Source organism: Neopsephotus bourkii, unplaced genomic scaffold (genome assembly GCF_033783945.1).
Source record: "Neopsephotus bourkii isolate Nb327-2 ecotype Australia unplaced genomic scaffold, CSIRO-AGI_Nbou_v1 NB_1634, whole genome shotgun sequence".
In the NCBI taxonomy this organism is placed as follows: domain Eukaryota; kingdom Metazoa; phylum Chordata; class Aves; order Psittaciformes; family Psittacidae; genus Neopsephotus; species Neopsephotus bourkii.
In genome coordinates this window covers 6,400,500-6,407,939 of record NW_026902109.1, presented here as the reverse complement: position 1 = coordinate 6,407,939, position 7,440 = coordinate 6,400,500, and the positions used below count along the sequence as shown (strand labels likewise).

Here is a 7,440-nt window from a genome sequence, read left to right as displayed (position 1 = left end):
AATCATAGAATAGTTAGGGTTGGAAAGGACCTCCAGATCATCAAGTTCCAACCCCCCTGCCATGGGCAGGGACACCTTGCTCTAAACCATATTACCCAAGGCCTCATCCAACCTGGCCTTGAACACTGCCAGGGATGAAGCATTCACAACCTCCCTGGACAACCTATTCCAGTGCCTCACCACCCTAACAGGAAAGAATTTCCTCCTTATATCCAATCTAAACTTCCCCTGTTTAAGTTTTAACCCATTACCCCTTGTCCTATCACTACAGTCCCTAATGAAGAGTCCATCCCCAGCATCCCTATATGCCCCCTTCAGATACTGGAAGGCTGCTATGAGGTCTCCACGCAGCCTTCTCTTCTCCAGGCTGAACAGCCCCAACTTTCTCAGCCCATCTTCATATGGGAAAACCATGGGCTTCCCATGCTATCGGACTGCTTGTTTTTTGAAATGACCTCTATTGTGAAAATGCTTCACAACATTCTAAAACAATAGTTTTAGCCAGTCCCCTTCAGTACATATGGTTATTTCCCTCATGTTAATGACACTAATTTAAATAGAAGTTGTTATAAAACAGGAAAAAGGTTTTCCTAGTAAGGTGTTAAACAGCCAATACCACAGCATGTTCATTTTGAATTACATTCTGTATGTGGTCATTTCAGACACGCTGGAAACAGAGGAATTATTCAATTAACTTTTGTTAAATATATTACAGCAGATATATTTACAAATATATTCCAGAAACACTGCCACAAATGTATACAACAGGATAGAAGCCATCAGTTAAAAGGCAGGAGCAGCTTTTCCTTGTGATGGAAAAGCTATTTTAAAATGTGAACTCAACAACATGCTCTTTAGTAAGTAGTTACCAACATTTAGTATAGCCTTCCTGAATCTGTAGCAAACCTAAGACAACAGCACAGAGAAATGTGTAATTATACATTTCATATTAAAAGAAAGGCTTACTCTGAAAACCAATTATCATAACAGACAACTATGTCCATGTTCAGCCCTGGAACAGGTTTCTGCTTGCTCAGAGCTTTCAGATGTGGTGAAGGCTGGAAGAGCACCACTGTCGCTTTGGAACAACAAAAAGCAGGAATTAACAATGCAAGTCCCCAGACTGTCTTAGACATCAAGTCCAACCTGACCAACAGCACAAGGGAAAAGGGAAGACACAGTAAAAATATCTTTCAGACCTAGCGTTTCACAATTGTAATCCAGTTCTAGTGCTTTCCAGGCTGGCAGATCCACCTAACCCCATCTAGCACAACTGCCCATCCAGCCTCATCACATCTCCAAACACAAAGTCAGCTTTGTCCACTGAACCTGCAGAGCACAGCCTATGCAAAAGACTGTATCTGAGCACAAAATGAAACTGAATTTATGTTCAAGGAGTCAACACAAGGAGCAAGAACAAAAGGCTTCCAAGCTTTGTGCTTTCCATAGTAACAGCTTAATTTATGAGCTTACCTATAGCTGCCATACAGTTTGGAGTTCACTGAAGATTCATAGTTGTCCACACATTTCCATCACAGGGATTCTGTTCTCTTCTTTCTGGGAGCAACAAAAGACAGAGGCCATTGGAGGACTTTATTGAACACACATTTCAGTCTTTTTAATTAAAGAACAGGGGGAGGGAGCAGAACAAGAGGAAACAAAGCCAGACTTAAATCACTTTATAATCTCTAAGGCCATGTGTCCACACCTTTGCATGTATAAGAGCAGTATAAAGATGCCATACTAACTGGAAATGGTGGCCAAATCAATATTCTACAGATCTACATGGGCAAATTCTCAAGGAACTGGGCTGCTTGGCCCAAATATCTTGTTGACCTGCTAAAACAGCTGATACTGAAGACTACAATGACATGAAAATAGTCTGATTTAATCTGGATTTAGCCTTGATGATAGGCTGATTTAATTTGGATTTGGCTTTGGTAATAGGCCTTTAACACCAGCACAGCAGCACATAAGAAAACTTACACAATTAAGTGAACAATGAAACATATTCCAGTCTTCTTTTTTTTTTTTTTTAATAACTTTTTTATGCTGGCATGAGAAGCCCTGAAATGAGTATTCTTAGCACTCATTATACATGGTTTTAAGCTTAGGATTTTCCTGTGCTAAAAGTGGTGAGTCTTGTCCACTGAGGCTGATGCAGACCACTCAGGAGCTAGTGATACCAGAGTTTTGCAAGGCACAGCACCATGCTCCAAGGCTGGAACTTACTGCCGGGTAGTCTCTCCAGAGACTACCATGGCCTTTCCAAGGCAGAAACTGACACCTATTTTGCTTATGTGCAAGTTTGGAAGTCCTTTTCCCACCCTTCTGCAAGTGTACTTACAATCAAAAACACAGTCTATACTATTTTATCTATATTCAACCCTGCAGCTTTACATCAAGGTCCCTGCTAACAGAAGCACTGGTGAACACCACAAGCTCAGCCTCATCCCAATGGTCTGCTTGAAGTGGCTGGGTGGGGAGCAACACTTCCTCAGCTCCTCCACCGAGCAGACAGGGAAGGAGGAGCGCCAAAAGCACATTAGGAGAACTGAATTTAGATCTTATTTAGACTTTAAAGCAAACATTTCAGAAAGGAGAGCAGGGGAGAGTCACATCTACATACACTGCCTGGCCACCAGCCATGCCAGTGCAGCCATGCCCACAAGGCAAAGGCTACCTGACCATATCCACACCATGCTCTAAGCCACGACAACAGCCCAAGAAAGCCGCAGCCCAGCTGCCGCCTCCTCTCCCCCTCAGGATAAGAGTGCCCTACCCGCTGGGAGGATCCCGTCACTGAGCAGGAGAGGTGGTGCCTCATGGCTGCAGGGCAGGAGGCCCAGAGCCCGCCCACTGTGGGGCTGACCTTCCCCTGAGCACCGGAAGTGGGCATGTGAAAAGGCGGAGCATTTTCCCCCAGCAGAGAAGCAAGCTTGTCTGCATGTGCCTGAGGGAATAAAATAATCCCCGTGATTAGGGGAGGGGGCACTCTGCCCAAATACACAGGAGGGCTTGCTAGGAACATCTCAACCCCAACTGAACACTGATGGAGGGGGGAAATGTATGGGCCTTGCAAACATGAAGGTCTGGTCTCCCATGCGTGGGGCCCCTTCACCTCCCAGCTGCTTGAACCATGGGGAAAAAACAGGTCCATTTAAGATAAGCAGCAGCACTCAAGCTGTGATGGTGTTGCTGGTATGTCCTGTGTGGTATTGTAGAGAACAGTGGCAAGAAAGGGAAATTGAAAGCTTTAGAGGGGCTCTGGAGAACCATTTTCTCCGCAGGCTGGCAGCTGGACAGGTGCTCACTCACCCTTGCACAATCACTCTCTGTAGCCAAAAGCACCCAGAAAGGGCAACAGGCAGTAGACGGGGATCAAGTGGGCATGGTGGTATGAGGTCACCAGGCCGAGGAGGGAACCAGGGCACCTCCCCTTGTCCATAACCCCCTGGAACACATGGCTACACCCTATTCTCCCTGTTAGCACTGGGTCACTGCTCAGAGCATCCTCTCTGCAGGCTGACAGGGCCAGAGGCAATGGCCAGTCTTCTTTAGTGACATTCCCACCCCTAAATAAGTTTTCACCATGGAGACCGCCTCTCTTTCATCTCTCATCCCAAGAGAAACAACATTGCGGGGCTCCAGTTCCTGCCTGTTAGCTCAAACCAAAAGGAATAACTATAAACTAAGAATAAATACTAATTAACCTGAATCTTTTTTCGTATCGTGATCTGAACCAGACGCTATATCTATCTTTAACTTAAGGCTGCTTTGAGATGCACCCTCTATCCGCAGCAGGCAAAAATAAGATTCTTGCTTTTGAGAAAGTTAATTGTGGGCCTCAACAAGTCACATTTCTTGGCAATACTTATCTTTAAATACTGTGAACTCACAAGGGTTTGAGAGGCCATATATTTTGAGTGCCTCCGATATAGCAAGTTTTGTAATCGAGGAGCATTTAATCCAGCAACTTTCCCACATCCTGCTGGAAAAAGAGGTGAATTATTTCTCAGTGTGGACAGCTTTTGCAGTGCACACAAGTGTTGAATAGAGGCTGTCCCACAAAATCCAGTCAAAGGCTGCACAGGCTCACAGCTGAGATTTAGCCCCACCAGTGCAGGGGAGAGTGGGGTGGAAGGCATACACTGTTCCCTGTTGAGGTGGTTAAAGTCTATATTTGGCTTTATATGGGTTCTAGTATCAGAGAAAAATAGAACAGGGTTAAAAATGAAGATTTATTTCCTCAAGTATTTCAATATTTTCAAAGCTGCTTTGTTTTGATTTTTTTTTTTTTGGTTGAAAGTAAACAGTGTACATCTGTGAAGAGCTGAGCCAACAACAACAGTTACCTCTGCTCTCCTAGAAAAAAGCCCATGAGTCTATGCTGAAGGAAAGAACGGCAGCACCATCACCCCAGGAGAGCCTGAACAGCTATTTGGTAGCCAAAACCACTGAGGATTAAGTATCATTCCACCTTTTTGGCAAGTCCAACTACCATCTATCTCTTCTCTGTGTCTTGCAAAGTGGTGGTGTTTCCTAAGGTAGTAAGGTATTAAGCATGCAGAGAAAACCGTATGGGACAACCAGAAGTTACTTCATTCTTACCAAAACTGATGGGAATTATATACCAAAGTTTTTGAGAATCCTGCTAAATTTAATGACTAAGTTTTTCTTAAGTCCTCTATTTAAGGTGTTGGCTGGCTGTAAATCTCCAAAGGTACCTAGTCAGTAGGAAACACTAGCCAGAGTTTAAGCTATGTGAACAGAGTCCCAGGTGCTCATGTGTATTTTAGGCCCATAAATCAACCTTCAAAAGCCTGGTCAAGAGTCCTTTCCTTGAATTGAAAGCTCATATTCTTAGATGAGTCCCAGAACCAAAACTCCCATTGTAACAAATGCACAGGCATCTCCTTTCCTGGATGTGGGTGGTTTTGATGCCTGCGCTAGTTACAAGAAGCAATGTCCTGGAGAATGTGAAATTTAGGAAGATGAGTAATGTACAAAATGTGGAGGCAGTGAGAGATGATCCACATATTATGTGCTTTTATTTAATAATTTATAAATAAATATGTGCTTTCCCAAACTGCCCCTAAGCCTAGCAATTGTATGTTGACTGATTTCTTGTTATTGCTGTTCTTTTAGAATAACAAACTGTTCCCAAAGCCTCACATACACAGTTAGACAATCAAAGTACTGTGTGCAATTTTTCACTTAATTCATTCAGTTAGCTGCAAATAATAAAACTAAAAGCCTTGTATGTTTCTCTGAAAAAAATACAAAAATTTAGTTGTTACTTTAATATATACAACCTACAAGAAAGAGTAACAAAGCCCCTTTGTCTTCCCTGTTGTAGTAATTTTCTTATCCTTTTCTGTAGATGCCCTGGCAGTCATCATATTTCTTTCAGTCACTGTTCTTCAAAAGACACACACTTTTCATTCAACTGCACAGAATGAAAAGGAATTCAGTGAGCCAGATTCCCTTGGTGATCAGATCCACTTTAGCTGCCCAGGGAGGACTCAAGGTGAAGATGCAGCAGTCTCATCAAGAAGAGAATTGAACCTATTTAGAAGGGAAGAGGTCACCATTTTAGCAGGCTAAAGTGATATTTCTGTTCAGATTTTACCTAGATATTTTACCTAAATATTTCATATTTCTGGAAAAGCAGCATCTTCATGGCTACTGATCTGTGCTCACCCGCTTAATATAAAAGACATACCAAGTTTTAGTGGAACTGTAGAGCCATTCCTTTTATGGTTTATGGGGTTTCACTAATGAAACCTGATGATAATCTAATTAATATTATACCAGTTCCACAGGTGGAAAAGAGAATAGAGGCTGTATCTTGCCCCACAAGAAAGTGATAAGCCATCCTAATAGAGCAGCTGTGACTGTCTCCCATTCCACTAAGCTGCTCCAGTAACTGTGCAGATTTCCATCAGCCAAGAACACACTCAGAGTGTGCAGTGCTCAGCAGCAGCATCCCTGCAGTCTGAGAATGCACTGTGTTTGTCCAAGTCTTACAACGTTTCCAGAGCTTTTATGAGAAGGGTACATGTCAACGCTGTCCCAGGTAGAAGATTTGCTACTCTTTGGTATGTTAATTCATTATTTCAGCTCTACTTTTTGACGGAGGCTTTGATTCAGCCTACTCCTGCAAGAGAATAACAAACTTCTGATTTGGATCTGCAGACTTAATTATTATCCCACCAACATAAATAAGAATTTCATTTAAGTTCAGTTCCTGAAGAAAAAACTATTGTGCCTACTTTGATAAGGTGGTATGAAATCTATCCAAACATTTATCAAATTATGTGAAATCTTACTGGAAGAATATGTTCTGAGATTTTGTGAATAAAATCCCCCAGGAAGCAGTAACACCAAAATGTATGTCAGAGCAGAGACTCACGAAGTTTGGTCCAAGGGGAATTCATTGCTCATCTAGTGTTCACCTTTATTCTTTTATCCCAGTACACAACAGTACAAAAAGAGGATGGCAAAGTAAAGAACCCAAACCAGCATTTCTTTTCCAGAAAGGCAGAACTCTCTGCCAAACCCAGATCCAGTTACAGAAACAATTTCCATTATTTTCCTTCCTTTCAGTTACTGTAGTTCTGCAAAGATGTTACACAGTGATAAATGGCAAGAAAGACAATTCACAAAAAAGATACTTATTCCAAAGTTATTATTATTAAAAGAAATGCTAATACCATTCTCCTGGCATATGACTTTATACTTGAAGAATCTTGCAGTTTGAATTTAATCTGGTTGAAAGAAATCTGGTTGAAAGACCACACATCCAACTATTGATAAATATTTCCAGCAAATCTAATGAAAAAAGGCCCCCAACCATCTCTGCTTGGCATGTTTTTTCCAAATGTGTTTTCTTAGCTTAGGTCACTATGACGGAGATAACACTAGGCAGATAGCAACTATGCGTCTTCTGTAATAAAAATACTTTTCATAAGACATTTCAGGGAAATTGGATTACTAACAAACTTTTTATAAAGTTAAACTTATTATCAATGGATACCGAGGATCATGCTATTACAGTAAACTATATATAGTAAGGCACTGTCCATGAAATCAAAGAGATATTTCATATCACTTTAATATACTGACATTATCAAACAACCTATAAATACTGATAACATTTTCATTATCATCTACACTTAACCTTCTTTATGCTTTCAAGTGCCCTTATGTTTTATACCTGAAAACATGCAATTTAGCTCCACAGAGTAACTCCAAAAATCACATCAAGGAAGTTCTTTATTGGTTTCACTCAATGACTTCCAGACTAAATCTGATCTTCTATAAACACAGTAAAGGCTTTCTGTAAGTGTCTAGTCTAAAAACACATGGTTGAAGTTAGTAGATCTTTTCAATCCAGCAACAAAGGACCATGCAACTGAAACACAGCTAATGATTCTG

At 41.5% G+C, this 7,440-nt stretch overlaps 1 long non-coding RNA gene across 1 annotated transcript; it reads left to right on the top strand.

Moving 5' to 3' along the window:
• Positions 1 to 5,419: 5,419 nt before the first annotated feature.
• On the top strand, positions 5,420 to 6,694 carry LOC133223374 (uncharacterized). The gene is made up of 2 exons (XR_009728546.1): positions 5,420 to 5,530; positions 5,826 to 6,694. It is a non-coding gene; the product is annotated as an uncharacterized LOC133223374 (long non-coding RNA).
• The last annotated feature ends 746 nt before the right edge of the window (positions 6,695 to 7,440 follow it).